The 23,938-nt window shown below is 39.9% G+C and overlaps 1 long non-coding RNA gene across 1 annotated transcript in view; it reads left to right on the forward strand.

Annotated features, from left to right (window-relative positions):
• Nucleotides 1-518: 518 nt before the first annotated feature.
• LOC117029020 (uncharacterized) overlaps nt 519-23,938 on the forward strand; it is a 34,039-nt gene continuing 10,619 nt past the window's right edge. Inside the window, exons 1-2 of the long non-coding RNA XR_004424169.1 lie at nt 519-739; nt 8,208-8,275. This is a non-coding gene — a long non-coding RNA (uncharacterized LOC117029020). The remainder of the gene's footprint in view (nt 740-8,207; nt 8,276-23,938) is intronic.

Here is a 23,938-nt window from a genome sequence, read left to right on the forward strand (position 1 = left end):
TTTGGATTCTATCCTGCCTGAAGACAAAATAATGAACTGTTTAACATCCTGGGGGTTTGTGAGCTGCAATGATTCTGTGATTCTTTCCTCTAAGAGCTGGCTTGGACGACACTGTCAGGAATCCAAATCTCTTATTTAAAGTGCATCAGAGATAAATGCAGCTGGATGTAAGCAATGTGTATATGTAGAACAACAATAAATATTTTATAGACTGCAGCACAACAGTATTAAATACTTTTGCTTGGACAAATAAATTCCATCTTCAAAGCCACTGCAAAGAATCTTATGTATCAGACACAACAAATCTGCAAGTAACTGAACACATTGCAATGTTCACGTAACTGCATTTCTCCAAAATCTTAGCACCTTCTCATCACTGTTGGGGACAGCCTTACCTGTTGCTTTTTGGAAGAAATCTTTTTCTCTTGGCAGCCTGATAGGTTATACAACTAATCTATTTCAATAATTAACTAATTGTGTCATATGTATTTATTCTTGCAGAGCTGTTAAGTCTCCATCCTTCCTTTACTCTCTGAGCAGTGTCATCTACTTCTTCAACTCAGAACAATGACCCATTTGACGACGACAGTTCCCAAGGTGCCCTCATCAACACTCTTCTTCTGACCAATGCCAATATCCCTCAGAGTTCATTTTCCATTCCTCACTGCAGACTTTGACCCATGGTGCTCTCAGATCTCAGACGACAGAAGTATCTTAGAGACCAGAAGCTAACAGGAAGGTAAGACTGACCATCCTGCATCCACTCTCACCACTCCCATTTAACATAATACTGGCAGTCCTAACTAGAGCAATCAGGTAAGATAGATATATAGACAGATAGCATTTAAATCAGAAAAGAAGAAGTAAAATTGTCTCTGTTTGCATATGACATGATTTTATATACAGACTACCCTAAGGACTCCACCAAAAAAACTGTTAGAACTAATAAACAAATTCAGCAAAGCTGTAAAATCAACATAAAAAAATCAGTTGTGTTTCTATACACTAAAGAAAAACACAAAACTACTGAAAAAAGAATAAAGAAAACCATCCCTTGTATAATATCATCAAAAACAATAAAATACTTAGGAATAAATTTAATCAAGGAGGTGAAAGAGCTATACAAGGAAAACGATAAGACAATGAGGAAAGAAACCGAAGAATACACAAACAAATGGAAAGATCCTGTATTCATGAATTGGAAGAATTAATGTCCACACTACCCAAAGCTATTTATAGATTCAATGCAATCCCAATCAAAATTTAAATGACATTTTTTATAGAAATAGAAAAAAATCCTAAAGTTCGTATGGAACCATAAGACCCCTGAATAGCCCAAACAGTTTTGAGAAAGAATAACAAACATGGAGGCATCACAATTCCTGATTTTAAACTATACTACGAAGCTACAGTAATCAAAACAGTATTGTACTGGCATAAAAACAGACACACAGAACAATGGAACAGAATCCAGAAACCAAAACTAAACCTACACATATATAGTCCACTAATATCTGACAAAGGAGCCAAGAATACAAAATGGGGAAAATATAGTGTTGTCAATGAATGGTGCTGGGAAAATTGGATAACCACATGCAACATAATGAAACTGAAGCCCTACCTTATACCACTCACAAATATTCATTCAAAATAGATTAAAGACTTAAATGTAAGACCTGAAACCATAAATCCTAGAAGAAAATATGGGGGAAAATCTCCTTGACATTGTTCTTGCCAATGACTTTTCAGATATGGCAACAAAAGCACAAAGAGCAAAAGCAAAATCAACAAGTAGGACTACTTCAAACTAAAAAGCTTCTGCACAGCATGAGAAATAATCAACAAATTAAAACCTATGAAATAGGATAAAATATTTTTTTTTCCAAACTTTTTTTTTTCAATTGTAGTCGACATACAATATTAGTTTCAGGTGTACAACATAATGATTAGTCATTTATATAACTTACAAGGTGATCACGCAGATAAATCTAGTACCCATCTGATATGGTATGTAGTTATTATATTAGAATATTATTGACCATATTCCTTATGCTGTACTTTAGTCCCTATAACTATTTTGTAACAACCAGGTGGTAGTTCTTAATCATTTCCCCCTTTTCATTCATTCCCAACCTCCCTCCCGTCTGGTAACCCTCAAAATTCTCTCTGTATCTATGAGTTTGTTTCTCTTTTGTTTATTCATTTACTTTGTTCTTTAGATTCCACATATAAGTAAAACCATATGACATTTGTTGTTCTCAGCCTGACTTACTCCACTCAGCATAATACCCTCTAGGTCCATCCATGTTTTGCAGACGGCGTTTTCATCTTTTTTTTATGACTAATATTCCGTTGAATATATGTACCACCTTCTCTTTATCCATTCATCCACTGATGAACACCAAGTCTGCCTCCACATCTTGGCCATTGTAAATAATGCTGCAATGAACATATGGATGCACATGGTCCTTTGAAGTAGTGTTTTTGGTTTCTTTGGATGAAATACCCAGAAGGGGGCCACTGGGTTCTTCTTTGTCTCGTTATAGTCTTAGTTTTAAAGTCTATTTTGTCTGGTATAAGTAGTGCTACCCTAGCTTTTTTTAAATTTCCGTTTTCATGAAATATCATTTTCCATCCCTTTACTTTCAGTCTATGTATGACTTTTGATCTAAGTGAGTCTCTTGTGGGCAGCATATATAAGGGTTTTGTTTTCTTATGCATTCCGCAACCCCATGTCTTTTGATTGGAGCATTTAATCCATTTACATTTAAAGTAATTGTTGATAGATATGTAGTTATTGCCATTTTATTATTCATATTTTCTTTTTTGATTCTTTTTCTTCTTAAAGAAGTCTCTTTAACATTTCTTGTAATATCAGTTTGGAGTTGATAAACTCCTTTAGCTTTTTCTTTTCTGGGAAGTTGTTTATGTGTCCAGTGGAATCATACAGTATTTGTCTTTTTGTGACTGTCTTGTTTCACTTAGCAAAATGTTCTCAAGTTTCATTGATGTTGTCACATATGTCAGCATTTCCTTCTTTTTTAAGGATAAATAAAATTTAGACAATTAAGTTTGCAAACTCATCCTAGAAAAAGTGTTACATGCCTCACTGCTGAATATCACTACGGTCACCTTCGAAGTACTCCCCTTGGGAAGCTATGCACCGAGACCAGCGCCTAGTCCACCCTTCAAAGCAATTTTGAAACTCTTTTTCTGGAATGGCCATTAGAGCTATCATCGTAGACCCTTGATGTCCCGAATGTCATCAAAATGTCTTCCTTTCAAAATTTCCTTTATCTTTGGGGAAAGAAAGAAGTCATTGGGGGCCAGATCAGGTGAGTAGGGGGGTGTTCAAATACAGTTATTTGTTTACTGGCTAAAAACTCCCTCACAGACAGTGCCGTGTGAGCTGGTGCATTGTCGTGATGTAAGAGCCACGAATTGTTGATAAAAAGTTCAGGTCATTTTAGTCTAACTTTTTCATGCAGCCTTTTCAGCACTTCCAAATAGTAAACTTGGTTAACTGTTTGTCTAGTTGTTACAAATTCATAATGAGTAATCCCTCTGATATTAAAAAAGGTTAGCAACATTGTTGCAACAAGTTTGCGAACTCATTTGTCATGCATGAATATACCATATTTATCTGTTGATGGACACTTAGGTTGCTTCCACCTTTTGGCTATTATGGATAATGCTGCTATAAATATGTGTATAAAAATATCTCTTTGAGATCCTGCTTTCAATTCTTTTGGGGATATACCCAAAAGTGAAATTGCTGGGTCACATGGTAGGTCTATTTTTAATTTTTGTTTCCCTTTCTTCCACCTCCCTCACCTCACTCCTCCCCTACCCCACTCTGGTTCAAGCCGTTGTTTCTCAGTCTAGTTGTGTAGGACACAGTTCCCTGGCCCATGCTGGTATTGTGAGCCTTGCTCTACCCCCTGCTGAAGCAGTCCACTGTAAGCCTCCCCCCCTCCCCCAACTAAGCCAACCTCCAACTGCTCACAGCAGCCCAGCTCGGGGAGAGCTGTTGTTCACAATCTTAGCTGTAGAGGGCGCAATTCACTGGCCCATGTGGGAATCGAACTGGATACCTGGAGACCTCCGCGTTAGGAGCTTGGTGCCCCTAACCACCTGAACCCCCAGGCCGGCCCTATTTTTAATTCTTTAATAAACTGCATACTGTTTGCCATTGTGCCTGCACCATTTAACATTCCCACCAACAGTGTACAGGAGTTCTAATTTCTCCACATTCTTGCCAATACTTGTTATTTTCTCTTTTGGTTGGGTTTTATTTTGTTTTGTTTTTATAGTAGTCATCCTAACGGATATATGAGTAAGATGGGATAACTCATTGCATTTTAATTTTTATTTCTCTGATTATTAATGAAGTTGAAAATCTTTAAATTGACTATTCTCTTACTGAATACCTGCAAATCTTTGCCAATTTTTATTTTCAGTAGTTCCCATGCATATTGATTTGCAAGTTACCTTTATGTATGCTGAATCCAGTTTCATTGTTATAAATTTCTTCTCCCAGCTTGTGGCTTAATTTCATTTTCTTTATACCGTACTTTTTATGAACAGAAATTCTTAATTTTAATATAGACAATTTAATGGATAGTTTTCTTTGTAATTTGTAGTTCTTAATTGTTTAAGAAAACCGTTGCTATCAAAGGCAAAAAAAAAAAAAGTACCTTGAGCTGTCTTCTAAAAATTTTAGTTTTAACTTTCACGTTTAAGTCCTTGATCTATCTGTATTGAATTTTATGATACAAAATAGAGATCCAATCTCATTTTTATGCATAAGTAATCCTTATTGAAATTACCTTATTTTCTTCCATTGAGCTACTGCAAAACTCTGTTATGCATCAAGTGTAAATACATATGTGGGTTTATTTTTTCACACTCTAGCCAACCCTGCACTACAATCATTTCATTCCTATAGCATCACATCCACTCCAATATCTTTTCCTCTTCAGTAATGTCCTGAATCTTCTTGGCCTTTTGCTGGTTCATGTACATTATGTCAAATTCCATCAAGAAAAAAAATAAACGTTACGAAAACTGAGACTTCTGTTTGCTTTGAATCTAAAAATCAATTTTGGGAAAATTGATATTTTGATGATCATCTCATCTATACACAAGTAAATGTCTTCACTGGCTTGGGTCTTCATTAATGTCTTTCAATAAAAGTTGTATAATTTTTCATCATAAAGATCTTCAATAACTTTATTAGATTTATTTGTAGCCACCTTATCTTTTTATGATATTGCAAATGATACAATTTTTAAATACCGGCATACAATTTCTAACGATTGCTGGAATAGAGAAACACAATTGATTTTTTCTGTTTATTTGTACTCAGCAAACTTGCTAAATTCTAATTTGAATTATCTAGTTGGAAATATAGCATTTGCAAATGATAACCATTTTCTTTCTTCCTTTGAAATTCTTACATCTCTTATTTCTTTCTCTTGCCATATTGTGCTACCATTATATATTTCCACTATAATGTTGACTAGAAGTGGTGATTGGGATTGATTTTAACATTACTCAATAAAGTATAATCATATTGTATACATACATATACATATATGTATATTAACATATACATAGCTATATGTATATTACTCCTTACCAGGTTAAAGAATCTCTCTTCTAATAACAGTTTCCTAGTAGTTTCTACAATGGATAGATGTAGATTTTATTTACCAATTTTTTTGCATCTTTTGATAATTGTAATATTTTCCTCTTTGAATCTATTAATTTGGTGAGTCTAATTTTCTTTGTTAAACTACCCCCTGCATTTTTTAAATAAACACAAGTTTGCTGTTTTTGTGTACTATTATTTTATTTGAAATTTTAAAATCTATATTCATGAAGAGATTGGTTTGTAATTTTCCTTTCTCATAGTGTCCTTGATAGAATCAGGTATCAGGGTTATGCTAGCCTCATAAAATGAGTTAGGGAGTGTTTAGTTTTTGTGTGAGTGTACTATGAATATAATTTTGTGATATTGGACTTTTTAAATTAAATTTTGGTAGAGTAAAATCAGCTAAGCCAGATATTTTCTTTATGCAAGGATTTTTAACTATTAATGTGATAATCATTATAAGGTAATAAGATTAACCGTGTCTATTTCTTCTTGAATTATTTTATAATATCTATAGATTTCTTAAGAAATGTAGGTTTTCAAATTTGTCATATTGAAGTTAATGATACTTTTTATTACCTTTTAAATTCTGTACCATTTTCTAATTATACCCCTTTTTAAATTCTAAACGTTGGTTATCCACTTCCTTCTCTTTTTTGATCAGTTGTCTGTCAGATTTTTCAATTTTGTTAGTCTTTCAAAGAACAAATTTTACATTTGTTAATCCACTCTACTACATGAATCTTTTCTGTTTCGTTAATTTCTGCTCCTGATTCCTTCTTGCATTTCACGTTTTCCAATAGAGTCCTTTTTCTTCTTACTGAAGTACATTCTTTAGTGTGGATCTTCTGACACTGAACTTACATTTTTGTTTTAAAATGTCTTTAACCCTTTTTCCTGAATGTATTCTAGATTAGCAATCATTTTCTTTTGGCTTTCCATTGTCTTAATTTTTTGCTTTGTTGGGAAGTTCAATGTTAGTCTTATTGTTGGGATTCCTTTAAAGTTAATTTGTCTTTATTTTCTCGTGATGCATTTAAGATTTTCTCTTTGTCTTTAGTTCTCTGCAGTTTCTCTCTGATGAGTCTAGATGTTGATTTATTTTTGTTTATTCATCTTGGGTAAGTTATTAGGTATTTTGAATAGGTGGACTAAGGCCCTTCATCAGGCTTTTTCCTCTTCAAATATTATTTATGACTCATTCAAATATTATTTATGACAGCTCCTTCTGGAACTCTATCCTCTACATTTCATTACCTCCCTTCCATATTTTCCAACTTTTTGTCTTATAGTGTTACATTTTGAATAAAATCTTTTTAAAGCATTTCTGGTTTACAAATTTTCCCTTCATCTGAGCCTTATCTGCTGTAAATCCCTTCTATTAAGTTTTATGTCTAATTTTTATGTTTTTCAATTCTAGAAATTTTATTAATTCTTTCTAGTCAACTAGGTTATCTTTTTATGATTTTAAGTACTTACAGGCAATTACATGCTTTTATATTTTTAACCCAAAATAAGGCATAGTTCTTTTATAATCTGTGGCTAATAATTTCAATATCTAAAATGTTTATGGTCATTCCAACTTTTGTCATTTCTGCTGATTCTCACTCATATTATCTTGTTCCTTTCTTTTGTGCTTAATTTTGTTTTACCTGTGCATTGTTCACTATCCTTACAAAAGGTATTTGTGGAGGATTCTTGAGACCTACAATAAAGGGTATCTTTATCCAGAAAGTATTTTTATTCGTTTGTGTTTTTTTTTTCCAGGATCTGGGGCGCATTACCATTCTAGGTTCACATTAACCCAGTTCACTGTTTTGGGTTCCTTGGACCACCTAACCAGTACAAATCCCAGCTGCAAATCCCCGGTAAGGCCATCTCATGTCCACAATCCCCCAGGAATATTTGTTTCTCTTGCGTTTGAGCCTTTTCCCCTTCAGCATCTGTACAACGTTCTTTGGGGGCTGGATTTGCGGCTAGGCTTACTTCTTGTTCCTCTTACTCTGATGTTGTGTCTCTTTGGATCCTAGCTTGGTAGAAGGAAGGTTTTCCTATTAAACTTTTCACCTGAGGTGAGACTCAGTTCTTGACCTCTTTCCCCTTCACCACGTAGGTCTGCCAAAACTGAAGCCCAGGGTTGCTAGGATCAAGAATGCTCTCAAAGCAACTTTGGAGCCCTGTTTATCGCTCTGCTTCTCACTTTCTCTGAGATTTTCCCTGGTGTTGATTACTATCTTGTCAGCAATTTATGCTTTTAAGGACACTTTTTCTATATTGTAGCCAAAGTTTTAATTGTGTTTAATGGAAGGATTGGTTCAAATAACCTAATACGTCATACGGATTGGAATTAATCACCATCTCTTTTTTCACTACTGCCCAAAGAAGAGAATAAATGAATTTTTAAATGGCCCTTCAGAAAGGTTATTGCTCCTGAGAATCAATTCTGTATAGAAAATATCTCTCAAAGGAAGAAGAAAGACAAATAAATAGGACATAGATTAGAAAGTCTCTGATTTTGAATGTGGCTCTATAATATCTGTTTGGTTAATAGGTGTCCGTGGAAAAAGAGGAAGAAAAGAAGAAAGGAAGGAATGAACAAAGGAAGAAAGGAAAACTGGTGTAAGTAGATATATTCATCTCCCACTTTAAAGTCTGATGAAGGTCTTAGGCTAGAAGCAAAGCTGTCAGTGGCCTCCCGCCACTATTTAGTGCTGAAAGTGAATCACTGTGTCTCAATAAACGAACCATATTGCATCATAATTCTCCTCTGGTACTCTGACTAAATGTTTGTAAAGTGCTTATGTAAAGCTTATTAAATGTGCTTGCAAATCTAGGATATTGACTTAAATTAGAACAATGGAATGCAAGCAAGGTAGATGGAAGAATTTTCTGGAAGTGAGTATTGTTAAAATAGGAAACACAAGCATTTGGTGAAATCTTCACAGACGGTATTTAAGTTTTTCCGTGATTCTATGATTCTCTCTCTCTTTCTTTCTGTGTGTGTGTGTCTGTGTATTCAATTATATACATTTATATATACTTAATTTAAACACACACACACACACACACACACACACACACACACACACACACATATATATCAGTGTTCTCTTGTAGGAAGAATGGGGATGGGCAAGATGCCCCTGGACTTTCACTCCAACCTAATGATTCTAGTAATCTAACTCTTTGGAAATCAATGGCTAAACCTCAATTTGGATCAAAAGGAAATCTTCCTAAGCTATGAGATTATTTTTATAGCTATGGGTAATGTAGGAAAGCCCTGATATTGTTTGTCATCGGCTCAAATTTCATTGTCACTAAGGCTGTGGCACAAAAATGTAGTTTTAAAGAGCCTTAAAATAAGTGCCTATTTGAACAAGCCAAAATCAGCCAACATTCTGAGATCCTCTGAGCCCTTTGGGTCTCTGAGTTTACTTTATTTTAATAACACAGTGTCTCTTTTGCATATTTTTGCTGGCATATCCTTTTGGCAACATATTCTTCATCCATCACTGCTTGGGACAGCAGTTGTTGTTGGGAAGGGTTTTGGCTTTGATCAATGGGTTCTCTCTGCAAAAGGGCTGTTTTTGGACACCTGGAACATAGCTTTTCTCTGGAGACCAGAAGACTTTACTACCAGTATGTTAGAATTTCAATGTTGTAAATAAGCTTCAGAAATCTTTGGGCCTGAGCAGCTTTGCACGAACGTAAAATCTGCATATACCCCAAGACCTTGAGACTTTCTTTAAGGTTGCTAACAACTACTACCTAAGTGTCCCTGCCTCCCGTCTCAGGCAGTCTATCTGACCTCCCACAGTCAGATTAATGTTCCTGAAGAACTTCTGAGCAAGTTTTGTTCTTAATTAAGACAACTGGGTACCTCTAACTCCTTGAGGTTCCATCCATCCAATGTTGTTCCCCCCTTCTGCTCCTCGGCCCCCACCTGCCACTTCACTCAGGGTGGGTCTCCACTCTCCCACTCCCACACCATGTTCATCTTCATTTCCTACCTTTGCTCCTGTGTTTAGAAAGGGACAGGCACTTATCCAACACTTCCTTGATCCCTTCTTCCTCTCCATCGCTCCACCTGTCCTCTCTACATCCTGCACTGATCCCCATGACTCCCTTCACCAGAACCAGAGTTGCCCTCTCTAATTCTTAGTTATCACCCTGATCAGTGCCTTGAAAACCTCAGTCTGCAGAAGTATGGGGTAAATATTTGCCAACTCCTACTTTCTCTCTCCCACCCTTATTCATCAGATATAATAATAATAATAATGATTAAGTGTTTGAATTATTTCTTGTAATCCTTGCCACATCTCATTTTACTGATGAAGAAAGCAAGATTCAGAGAAGTTCACTCCTCCCCACTCAACCTCAGAGTCAAGATTCAAATCCAGAAATGTCTGGCTCCAAAGTGATTATACTTTACGACTTTTTGATGACTATCCCTTTTCTTTTCCTTCCTTCCAAGAGTCCCTAGTAGATAGTTTAGTTATTTAAGATGTAATGTGGTATAGAAGAGACAGGCTTTGAAACCACACAGACCTGAGTTGGAATCATGACTTCAAGACTTCCTAGTGGGCTGGTTTTGGGCAAATGACTTAACCTCCCTGTCCCTTGATTTTCTCATCTCCAAAATGAGGTCACAGTGCTCTCGAACCCAACACAGGGCCTGGCACATCATAGACACTCAGTAAATATACGTTGACTCACTTTCCCCCTCTTTGTTTCCTTTATTGTTTTCTTTCTCTCATCCCCCCCTTTTTCATTATTTTCTTTGATTCTATCTGAGATTTATCAAAATACCCAGTGCTATTATGGGAGATATGAATACTGGATATTTATTGGTATAATAGAATGATTGTGAATTTTTAGCTGTGATAATTGTACCACAGTTACTTTTTTTTAATGTTCTTAAAAAAAAAGATACATACTGAAGTATTTATATGATGTCTAGTATTAGCTTCAATAAAACCCAGTGAAGCTGGGGGTCAGGGGGAGAAAATGAGCAGGGGTATGGATGAAACAAGATAGGCTTGAGTTGATCACCATTGAAGCTGAGCAATGGTTATATGGGGATTTATTATACTATCGTCTGTACTTTTGCGTATGCTTGAAAATTTCCAAAATAAAACACTTTCTAAAATGCAGAAGGTTCAAGCCTCAGTATCTTCCTCATCTTTACCAAAGCCCCCAATTCTCCTGAGTGACATTCTGGGCAGCTTTTCTGCATGCTTTCCCCGGTACTTCCTGGTTTATTCCCAACTCCACGCTAGCAGAGAACCACCTCACTGCCTCAACCCCCGCAGCTGGCATTTTGACAAAAATCCCTTCCTGACCCCAGATGGCATCACAGCTTCCTCAGCCTGATCCTGTCAGCATATTTTTTCAAGCACCTGATTCCTGGATGTGGCAGCAATAAAACCAACTGAGATTGTTTGGCTGGCCCCTCTGGAGCAGGTATTTCCCATTCTGATGCTGTCAGCCATCTGAGCATGCTGCTTCCAAGAGCTCCGAAATAACAGCCGAGTAAGAATTTCACAGAGTGCAGTGCATGCTTTTAGACTTCTGGCCAGAATGTTCCTGAGTGATGGAGAGTCACTAGGGTAGATGATATACTAATATTCCTGATTATTAACAGAAAAGCTGGTTGCAAACAAGGAATTCCATGGGTTGCATTTTATTGGGAAGCTGGCATGAGGGAGGGAAGAAAAGCAAAGAGCAACCATACATGGGGTTTATTTACTCTGCTGTTGATCACTCTATGGACTCTTCAGGTTAAATGTATATGAGACTCCAGTTTGATTGAAGTCAAAAGATAAAGGGCTGAGTTATCCCAGTCTTGGTGATTTTATAAAGAACAAACAAACAAAAACAGATAAGCAAGGTAAGTCAAACCAGGTTCTGTGTGGAGGGCTGGAACAGTGGGTGGTTCCCAGGTAGTGTTTAATCAATGGGCTCTTGAGGGTTCGTGGGTATTCACTGGGTGTGTTCGGAACCTAGCCCCTCCCACTGGACTGTAGTTTACTCCTCAGGTCATAAGACAAAACCCCGATTTCCTTCATTCTATAAGGTGCTTCTAAGATGAAAGATGGAGAATAGGCTTTCCAATTATTTTTTCTGAGAGAAGGTTCCACCCTTGCTTCCAATACCCTGTGTTACCTCACAGTTTCAAAGTAGTTCAGCTTTTCCTGAGGTAAGGCAGGTACTATCATCACTAATTTGCCAACTTGGGAAACTAAGGTTCAGAGATGTGGCGATGATGTGAATTGTCCAAGGCCACACAGCCTCGGTGGTGCAGCTGGAAAAAGGACCCAAGTCTCTTGCCCTCTATTTCATTCTTTTTCTCCTATACCAAAGTGATCACAGTGTTATCATGCTCAAAGCCATCAGGGTCTTCAAGGAAATGGGCTGAGGAAAGGGCTCAGAAGCAAGCTGAGTAGACTTCTCCTAGGCTCCCTGACTGGGTCTCTTACCTGACAAATCCAGGCAACATTTGCCACTGATAATCACACAACAGGTGGAGAGAGAACAGTAATGACAGTGGCCTTGGATGACTCTATTCCCTGTGCAATGCTGAATGGGGTGCATGTCTCACTCTCTGCCAGGAAGTGACAACCTTTTAGTGCAACAGAGTTGCAACGACAACCTGGTCTATCTCTAGCACTGGGCTAGCATCACTGTACTTTCTCATTAATGTAGATGCAATTTTCCTGCTCCAATCTTTCCTCCTTCTTTCCCTGCCTTCCTTCCTTTCTCCAGTGAACATATATTGAGTACCGACTCTGTGCAGGCACTGAGCTGGGCCATGAGGATATAGTAGTGAACACTACTCTCCATCTGTTTACCACAATATATTCATGTCCACCTTTGTCACTATTGCCTGCCTGGCATGCCCACCTCCCCACTTCCTCTTAATCCATCCCTCCCATTGTTTTATAGCACTGCTCAAAAGCAGCTTTCTCCATGAATCGTTTTCCTGCCTGTTTCTCCTACCAATTCAGGCCTATTCCCTTCCCCAGCAGAGCTCTGTCACTTTGATTACAGGTGGCACAATTTTCATTTTGATGCTGAGTAAAACAACTCAGACAAGGAGTTCTTCCACACTGCCTTCTTGACTCCATTATTAGCCATCTGTGTAACTTTAGACAAGTCACTTAAACTTTCTGAGCATCAGTTTCACCCTTTGTAGAATAGAGATGGTAAAAATTGCCTGATTTACATATAACATTGTGGATGCTGAGACCAATGGAAAAGAACAGAGGATTGTACACAGTCATTGGTTTAATATTTATGGTGTTTCTATTAAATGTGAATCACTAATCCAGTCACTAGACAGGCTGTAAAGCCATGCTGTCAAAGACGTATGATATAGTTTGGGAGAAAACACCAACACGAGGCCGTGAAAGATGGTATAGAAGCTTAGAGGAGAAAGAAATAAATTCTGATTGGGGAACTCAGAGATGTTATCATGAAATAGGTGGCATCTTACCTGAAACTAATAATTAAAAATAATAAAAAAAAATAGGTGACATTTGAACTGGGCAATGATAGACCAATGTGACTGAGACATGTAAGGTGGTGGGAGGAGATGGAAAGACAAATTCGTAGAAGGAACACCACAAGCAAATGGCTGGGCTTGGGGAGGGGGGTGTTGTGCAAGACCCTGAGTAACATGTGGTTTAGTTTGGCTGAAGTATAAGGATTCCAGGAGAGTCAACCAAGATAAATCGAGAAATATGGATTTGCAACAGATTGCTAAATTCTGGGTTTCAGAGTTCAGGCTTCATTTGAGAAGCCATATAGAACCATTGGTGCTATTTGACTATGGAAGGTTTCAAATACAATGAGATGCTTTTGGAAGATTCCTCTCGCAGCAAAGTACAAGATGGCATGGAGATAATAATGGTAAACAGGTGCAAGTTATAAAGTGTAATAGTGGTAATTTGCTCCCATTAGGCTATGTTAATATCTGTATGTTCTTGTAAATGGGTCTCCTTCCTTCGTTTCATCTCACAAGTCCCATGTGCTTGTCTTGGCACATGGTGAGGAGCTGTTGCTCCTAACTGGTTGGTTGATGGCTGAGTTCTAGTTGTGTGTCTATCCACTGAAGCCCGGGCAGTTGCTGTAAAAGGTGTTGGCTAACCTGCGGGGAGGAGACCAAGCACCTTTACACTGAAGACTGGTGTGCACCTTGCCTCCTCCCATCATTTGTGTTCACAGAATCTTGCAGCTTCATAGTCACTTACAGATGAACATGGTAGAGACAGCTGCCAGAGATAACAGCTGGCAGGGTTCTGTGCAGATGTTCCAACCACTGGAATATGGAGCCTGAGACCCAACTGGCATCTGAACATTGGAATGCTGAGCCTTCCCCACTCTTTAACAGGATCTGTTAGGCTCATTGTAAGATGGGAAGGATAAACCTTTTCTGGTTTTCCGATAAAATCACGTGAGATCATGAATGTCAGAGCATTCCACTGATGGAATGAAGAGCTTAGCTACAAGCCTCAGAAAACAGCAGCCGGCACAGAGCAGCAGTGTGTCATTTGCTGATTGTACTAGGCAAAGAACATAGTGCCTTTGAACATTAGAGCCCCTCTAATCAATAGGTTGTTACACAAACTGTCTACTTTGTGCACTGGACCCAGAAAACGATGGAGATTTTTCTCATCCCTTCTCGTATGACTCAGTATGAGGCCCTCGAACTATCTTCAGTGTATCACAATATCCTCAGTTTCCTAATTCCCTGATCACATTTTTGACTAGAATGGGGAGGGGAGGGGATACAGGTAACCATAACTAGAGAGAGCAACTAGTGAAGGGCACATAGTATATGAATGATTATAAAATAATAAAAATAGCTACCATTTATTGAACACCCTTTATGTGTCTGTTGGATACTTACAAAATGTAACTTATTGAATACTGATAACATTCAATATGTATTTCTAATCCCATTTTAAAGACAAGCAAACTAAGGCCATCATTCTATGTAATATTACATTAGAAAATGTGTGGTAAAGGGAGAAATTATACCAGAAAAAATACATGTTGGAGCAATAACATGTCTGCAGTATTTATATTTATGAAATTCTTTCACCTGCGATGAACCAATCCCCAGAAAAAAAGGGAGAAAAATCAAGAAATTAGATCAGAGGGGATATAACATGTACTGAAAAATTTCTACACGCCAAGTACACATGTTATCTAGTTTAATTATTAAGTGACTGTTGGGTCAAGATGGCAGATTAGGTATATGCTGTGCTCACCTTCTTCCATGACCACATCAAAATTACAATTATACAAAAACCACCTTTTAGAACAACTTGAAGACTAACTGAACAGACCTCCTATAACTAAGGATGTAAAGAAGAAGCCACGTGGAGACTGGTAGAAGGGACAGAGATGTGAAATAGGCTGGTCCCACACCCATGTTTGGCATTTAAGAATCAGGAAGGATATCTTAGCTGTGGCGATCCCTCCAAGAAACAAGGGGTCCCAGTCCTACTTTGGGATCCCCAGCCCAGAGCACCAGTACTGGGACGAGGAGTTCCCACAACATCTGGCTGGGGATTCCTTCTCTCAGGGTGAGAGAGAGGGCTGCTGGAGTCCCAGGCATCCTCTTAGAGGGCCCGTGCACAGACTTACTCACTGACAGACTCACTCACTCTGAGCTCTAGTGTTGGGACAACAGCTCAAAAAGTGCCAGGGACATATGGAGAGAAACTGAAATGCTGGCTTCAGAGCGAGGGCTGGAGGGGCAGCTGTCTCTGGGAGTAAAGTGCTGGCAGGCACCACTGTTCCTTTGCTGAGGCCTTCCCCCACCCAACTTGCAGGAGCAGGTTGGTACCAAACCTAAGACTCCATCAAACTTTCCCCACCCTGATGATACCCTGAGAACCTGTCCCCATGCAATTCGCTCACAGGCCAGAACCTCTTTCAGCGGCTGTTACTCACAAGCAACTGGCCTCAGCCCAGGCTGTGGACTTCCCTAAAATCTATGAACGGTCCACAAATCCCAAACAAGCAGCAGCTGGCCTCAGCTTACCCTGTAAGTTTAGCTAAGCAGCCCCCAGCCCAGCACTAGTGGCTGGCCTCAGTTCTCAGCTTAACCTCTCCCAGTCACCACCAAGACCAGCAGCTACCAACCACAGATCACTTTGTAGCTCCTACCAGGTGACCCTGGGCAGGGCACAGGCAGCAGTTGACCTGGGCCCGACCAGAGCCCCCACCCACGAGGCCCCAGAACAAACACACCTGGTGGCCAGCTTCAGAGCACCCCCCCCCAATTACCTCCACAGACAACGTACCCAAAAGGTGGACTCAGCAGGCATCAGAGCCCCACTACAGCGAATCCCACTCAGTGACGTCAGCCTTGACACAACAGCTCATCTGCTGTAGTCATGGCCAGTTCTCGCAGCCAGTCAGCCTGAGGGTCAATCCCACCCGCTGATGTGCCAACAGCAATCAAGGCTCAACTACAACAGGAGAACATACAACCCACACAAGTGACCAGAGAGACTGTGCCACTGGGTTCCATAGGACACCTACTACATAATGCCACCCTGCATTATGTCTCCTAAGCTGGGAGACATAGAAAATATACCTTATATGTAGAATCAAACACATGGAAGCAGCCAAAATGAGGAGACAAAGAAACATGTCCCAAATGAAAGAACAACAAAGCTCCAAAAAAAGAACTAAACAAAATGTAGACAAGCAGTCTAGAGTTCAAAGCACTGGTTATAAGAATGCTCAGTGAACTTGGGGGAAGAATAGACCAACTGAGTGAGAACAACAACAAAGAGAGAGTAAACATAACAAAAGGATATAGAAACTATTTAAAAAGAACCAGTCAGAAATGAAGAGCACCATTACTGAAGTGAAGAATACGTTGGATGAACTCAATAGAAGATTAGATGAAGCAGAGGATTGAATCAGTGACTTGGAAGACAAGGTAGCAGAAAAGACCCAGTTAGAACAGCAAAAAGAAAAACAAATCCCAAAAAATGAGGATGGTCTAAGGGATTTCTGGGACAACATCAAAAGTAACATTTGCATCATAGGGGTACCAGAAGGAGAAGAGAGAGCTCAAGGACTTGAAAATCTATTTGAAGAAATAATGACAGAAAACTTCCCTAACCTGGTGAAGGAAATAGACATACAAGCCCAGGGAGCACAGAGAGTCCCAAACAAGGTAAAGCCAAAGAGGTCGTCACCCAGACACATTATAATTAAAATACCAAAGGTTAAAGACAGAGAGAATCTTAAAAACAGCAAGAGAAAAGCATTTGTTGCTTACAAGGGAGCTCAGAAGACAGTTAGCTGATTTCTCAACAGGAACTTTGCAGGCCAAAAGGAATTGGCACAAAATATTCAATGTGATGAAAAGCAAGGATCTACAACCAAGATTACTCTACCCAGCAAAGCTATCATGTAAAATCAAAGGATAGATAAAGAGCTACCCAGACAAGAAAAAGTGAAAGGAGTTCATAACCACCAAACCAGTATTACAAGAAATGTTAAAGGGACAAGAAGAAGAAAGTGAAGGTGGAGAAGGAGAAGGAGGAGAGGAGGAGGAAGAGGAGGAGGAAGAAGAGGAGAAAGAGGAGGAGGAGGAGAATGAAGAGGAGGAGGAAGAGGAGGAAAGGTCAACAAGATGAATAATAAAATGGCAATAACTACATACCTATCAATAATTTCTTTAAATGTAAATGGATTAAATGCTCCAATCAGAAGACATAGGAGGGCTGAATGGATAAGAAAACAAAACCTTTACATATGCAGACTACAAGAGACCCAGTTCAGATCTAAAGACAAACTGAAAATGAAGGATGGAAAAAGATATTTCATGCAAATGGGGAAAAAAAATCTGGGGTAGCAATACTTGTATCAGACAAAATAGACTTTAAAACAAAGACTACAACAAGAGACAAGGAAGGACATTTCATAATGATAAAAGGGTCTATCCAACAAGAAGATGTAATCCTTGTAAACAATTACACACCAAGCATAGAAGCACCTAAATATACAAAGCAAATATTGACAGACATAAAGGGAGAAATCGACAGTAATAAAATCATAGTAGGGGACTTTAACACCCCATTAACATCAAGGGATAGATCATCCAGACAGAAAATCAAAAAGGAAACAGCAGCCGTGAGTGACAAATTAGAGCAGATGGATATAATTGATATTTTTAGAACATTTTACCCCAAAGCAGCAGAATATACTTCTTTTCAAGCACACATGGAACATTTTCCAGGATAGATCACATGTTAGGTCACAAAACAAGTGTCAATAAATTTAAGAAGATTAAAATCTTACCAAGCATCTTTTTCAATCACAATGGTATGAAACTAGAAATCAATTATGAAGAAAAAAGGAAAACACACAAACATGTGGAGACCAACTAAGATGCTATTAAACAAACAAAAAATTAATTCATGTCAATAACCTACACAATAGAATTCCCCTTAGTAAATGTTCAATGAACCACACTCTCCAACTTTGAAAACTAGATGACCCAGATAAACTCAAAATACTGTTGGCTTTAAAAACTCAAATCTAATTTGCTGTAAAATCCCAGTAGTAATCAATGCAGAACATCTAGTTCTTTCACGAAGACAATCTCAATGAGATAAATATTTTTATAGATTCCACTATGAATTAAAATAATACCAATTATGTACCCCCCCAAAAATATTAGGTGTATCATCTCTACTTTGCAGAGGAGTAAACTTAAGTTTAGAAGAGTTAAGTAATCTATGTGAAGCTTATAATTCATAAGTAATTGAGGCGGGATTAAGTTTAATATTGAATTTGATTAATGATGAGAAAGATTGTGCCAGGGATGAGAGAGACACACTCTCTGCATCCACTGAGTTCCTGAGTATTGTGATTTTTAAAATCAGTCAAGTATATATGTGGAACCTGCTGCTGGGATCAGAAGAATAGGGAAGAGTGGGAGAGCCTGAGATTTTGATTACATGTGAAGATTAAAAAGTAAAGACCATGGTTAAATATAAGTAAGAGAACCTGACCTGTAGTAATCTGCACAGACCACTGTAGTATAAAATTGGCTAACAATCGAAAAATGTAAACACTACAAGGATACTAAGGATAGTAATCAAAAGCAGAAAGATGTAATTGTCAAAAGCTTAAGAGGGACTCTTGGGGGAATTAATAAAACTTTCATTATTTTTGTAAAAATTATGTCTTTTATGATCTTGCTAAGAAAGCCAAATATAAAGTGAAAGATGGCATACTGTGCCATCACACAGTTTTAGTGAGAAAATACAAATACCAAAAACAAACACAAAATCTGAACGCTTGATCTACTCTTAATTTATTCGCAGAGTAGGTATATAGTAGTAATTATTACTTGAGTATTATTGAATATAAGATCAAATAAAGGTATTTTCATAATTATTAGTTTCAACTTTCAAGATAAAGTCCAAAGCCCACTATTTCCCTCATTATTTTCTCTGAAAGTTTGGTGCCATTTGCAGTGGATTTACTTTAAGTGGTCGTTCCTTGCTGAGGATGATACTCCTGTGTATGATAGTGGTGGAATTTCAAGTCAGTAGGGAAAGGATAGACTACATCAAAAATGATGTTACCTCACGTCATACACAAAATGAATAGCGAGTTAAATATTTTAAAAACCCAACTATGAAGCCTTAAAGTATGAACAGACATTTTATAATCTTGTGGTAGGAAGGTGTCATGGAGGGTCTCTGGTCCCGCTCCCCACACTAGAATTCAGGATATGACGAGGCCAAAAAGAAACACCAACGGAGCCATGGATTGGGGGTTCACATCACTATAGTTTCGCTGGCGGCTGGGTTGGAGATATAGGAAGCAGGCTCCGCACGATGCACAATCCGCCATTCGTTTCTCTGCCAACCAACCAACCAACAACCCCACCGCCAGCAGAGCCATGGCAGTTATATTAGTGGCTAATTGCTAACCAATAACAGCGGATGGCCACCCAGCCACAGCGGATGGCCATCTGATTACAGCTGATGGCCATCTAATAACCGAGCCAGCAGCTTTCCACGTGAGGTAGAGAGCCTGGAAACTGCTCTCTGGGACTCTGTCTCCACACTCCACCCCCTAGGGTCTCGCCTCACAATCTATGCAACAAGCATCTTCTGTGAGGGGCCCTGTGTCAGGAACCCAGCTCAGGAAAGAAAGTTTCAGTCCACTTCAAGTAATGTCCCAGGTGGTGTCCCTCGATATCCACCTACTTTCTGGGCTCAGCCAGGGTTTCTCAGGGTACCGCCAGTCTTTCTGGGCACAGCCATATCTCCTGGGCACTGCCAGGGTTCCCAGGACACTGTGCTGGAACAATAGTGGCTCACAGCCAAGGTGCTTACATATTGTCTATGGCAACCAGTCAAGACACAGGAAGCAAACATCCGCCTGCACCCCAACAAGGGGTCTTCCTGCACGGCAGTCTCACTGGCGGCCAGAGGAGACACAGGAAGTAAACATCCACCAGTTCCACCACATGGTGGCAGTTCCCAAGAAAACAGCCAAGCGGTCCCTCAAATCAGGGATGGAAGGCACTGTAGCGTGCACAGGTGGCATCACTTCATTCAGTTCCCCATAGTCCACAGTCATTCACCAGGGCTGTGCATTGGCCTCACAATGTGTGCCCTCTCCGCAGGGTGAGGGCTCCAAGTCCTCCCCAACCTGGGGGTGAGGGACGACCCAACCTCACCTGCATCCTCCACCGAGGACTCAGCAAGCGCCTCCTCTTGGGACTACAAGTCCCACACCCAGGCTGCCGCAGCAAGCACCTCCCAGCCCACACAGCCGCAACGACCTCCACTTTTTCCAGCCTTGCTGGTTGGAGAACCTTCCACATCCCTCCACCCTTCCATGGGGGTCCAACTCCTGAGAACAGTGGCCAACAGGCACCACACACTGTGCGAGGGCACACGTCCTCCTGCCCAGGGTCAGACACCATTCCTACCTGGCCAGAATCCTGCTTGCTGTGCCAGGTGTCCAATTGGGTGGAGGCCTGAGTGTAAAATGTCCACAACTCTAGAAGCCCACGGTAGCAGCGGACCACCAAAAGGAAGGTGACGCCCATCACGGCCAACAGGTCGGTGTGCCATCTGGAGGCCAGAGAGGTCCACCAACTCCCCGCAGGGTCACAGTTCTCCCAGGCAGATTGCGTTTCCTGTTCCCCGGCGCTGCTCCTCACAGGCTTTCAGAGACTGAGCGCCCATATGCACAAACTGCTTCACCGCCCTTCAGCAAGCTTCGGGGGACACCACCTCCTGCTCAATGTGCCATGTGTCATGCGGGGTCTCTGGTCCCGATCCCCGCACAAGAATGCAGGATATGGTGAGGCCAAAGAGGATCACCAATGGAGCCATGGATAAAGGGTTCACACCACTATAGTCTCGCTGGCGGCTGGGTTGGAGACACAGGAAGCAGGCTCCACATGATGCACAATCCGTGGTCCGCTTCTCTGCCAACCAACCGACCATCCAAAATTCCCCCCCGCCAGCGTAGCCACGGCAGTTATATTAGTGGCTAATGGCTAACCGGCAACAGCTGATGGCCATCCAGCCACAGCGGATGGACATCTGATTACAGCTGATGGCCATCTAATAACCGAGCCAGCTCCTTTCCACGTGAGGCCGAGAGCCTGGAAACCGCTCTCTGGGACTCTGTCCCCACCAAAGGCCTTTCTAAGCAAGACACAAAACCAAGGAATCATAAAATCAATTCACAAAAAAGGAAATCAAATGATGGATAACCATATGAATAGATGCACAAACTCACCAGGAATCAGAAAAATCCAAATTAAAATATTAAAATACAGTTTTCTCCATCTGAGTAGCAAAAATTTGAAAAGATTGAAAATATTTAGTGTTTGGTAAGGTATAGGGAAGTAGACATTGCTATATACAATTGGAGGGTGTTAAATTTGAAAAGCTTTTTTGGGGGGTGGGAGAGTAACATGGCAGTATCTATTAAAATCTAATATATGTCCATACAGCTAAGAAACCATTTTACCTTAGTTCTTCTTCTAGGGAAATTACCGTACCTATACATGCAGTTGTACATCAATATATGTAGTTGCTCAACAATAACATATGAAACATATAAAACCTAATAGAAGGGCTTAGCCTTCTATTATGGTACTTATGGTACATCCACATCGTTCAATATTACATAGCTGTGAAAAAGTATGAGATGTCTCCACATGTACTAACATGGCAAGATCTCTAAGATATTAAGTTTACAAAAGTAAGATGGAATATGACTACATGTGTGTTTTTCAAAAGGACATATTTTAATGGAAATATATATAATAAATGCACGCATAGTTAAAAGACAAGGGACTACTAATCTGTTCACAGGAGTTGTCTCAGGGTAGAGTGAGACACTTTTTCTTTTTACTTTATCTTTCACTTTTTACTTTATCTTTTACTTATTGTACTTACACAGCCTGGGTTCCCTAGAAAACAGAGCCTGAGGCAACATTTATATGCTAATGTTTAATGATAGAGTGCAAGCCTAGGAAAACAAAAGTGAAGGAAAGAGGAACAGAGGAGGATGCAAAGAAAATGCAAGGTGATGTGCATTACCAAGCAGGCCACAGCGCCACGCACACACACGCACACGCACACGCACACACACGCACACACCATCTGGTTCATCTCCAGAGAAGCCATTTGAAACCACTGTGACTGAGAACAATGTGTTGGGGAAAGGAAGGGCAAGCGAGACATGTGCACTGGCTCCCTCTGCTCTCCTGTCTCACTGATCAAAGTTGGTCTCACAGAGCGTTAACCCTCCAAACCTGCAGGTTGTGTTACCTAGCCTTTCCTGGCAGATTTTGGGGAAGTGGACCCTCTGAGTGTTTGATTGGCTAGACCTGAGGGCTAGAGCTGCTGTCCCTCTCACTTTGATCAAAGTGCAAGGTGGTCTGTGAAAAGGAAGAGCCAACCAACACGTCAGAAGACGAAGTCACTACAGCAGTGACAAAGATTTAATGGCTGCAGGAGAGCTGGGAGCCATCACGGGGGTCCCTCTGGCTGGGAAGCAGGGCCAGTGGCCAGGACCCAGGGGACAGATGGAGCCTGTTATATGTTAAATGATATTGGTACAGAACTTGTGCATGTTCACTTTTTTGCAAGAGAATATGTTCAAGTATAGCGTGTATAATTTTTACACTTTTAAGATGTTGAAGCAGCACAAAAATAATGATGCGATAGGTGTTTTTTCACCTTTTAATTTGAAAATATTTTTTGAAATAATAATAACAACTCTTGAGGGAAATGTGATAAAATAGGTATTCTCATACATAGAGGAGAAGTAAACGTTTGTAGAAGTAATTAATTCAAAAGCACCAGAAATTTTTTAAATGTTTTTACATTTTGATCCAGTGCAAAGGTAGTCATTGTGGCATGATTTATACAAATAAAAGATTAAAAACAATCCAAGTATCTAGCAATTGGGGAATTATTAACTGGTTTGTACCTTCTGTGTATATTCTATGCAGCCTTTGTATGGAAAATTTTAATGATTTCATTAAGTGCTCAATACATAATTTTAAGTGAGTAGCTCAGGATATTAAACAGCGTACATATTCACTCCTAAAGCGTTCCCTCCGTGCACTATATTTTAGCTACACTACGCTACTTATTCCCTGGGCCCAGCACATCCTTCCTTCCCTTTTCTCTCTGCAAGTGTCCCTGCCGTTACGATGCCCAGCCCCGCGTGAACTTCTCTTCCTCTGTGCTCAGCTGGCTCGCGGTCCCTGGCCCACCGCCTCCGGAAGCCTCCCCTAACCAGCCCTCTCCGTCTGGGTTCAGTGTTCCTCTACACTCTTTGAGCTCCTTGCTCTCGCCTCTGTTTAATGTTCTCACATTGTATTGTAATGATCTGTTGACTTCTCTGTCCCACCCAGCTATCCCAGCACACATGTGAACACATATGCATATACACACGCATTCATGCACATGGACACATGCACATGGACACACACGATTATGCTTCTCTTGAAGGCAATGACCATTTCTCATGATCTTCATATTCTTAATTCTTTACCCAAGTGCTTGGTACATAAAGGTGGCATTCGTTAATTTTTGCTGAATGAATGAATACATTTCCTCAGACACTTGGACAAGACAGGAAGGGAAAGGTCTCCAGGTTTTCTGTGGATCAGTTGAACCAGGGAGAAGGAGCTGTAGCTATTTGCTCTGTGAACAAGGGCCAAAAGGGACCTAGTGGCACTGCAGCCTCAGA

The sequence above is a fragment of the Rhinolophus ferrumequinum genome, chromosome 10 (genome assembly GCF_004115265.2).
Source record: "Rhinolophus ferrumequinum isolate MPI-CBG mRhiFer1 chromosome 10, mRhiFer1_v1.p, whole genome shotgun sequence".
NCBI lineage: Eukaryota > Metazoa > Chordata > Mammalia > Chiroptera > Rhinolophidae > Rhinolophus > Rhinolophus ferrumequinum.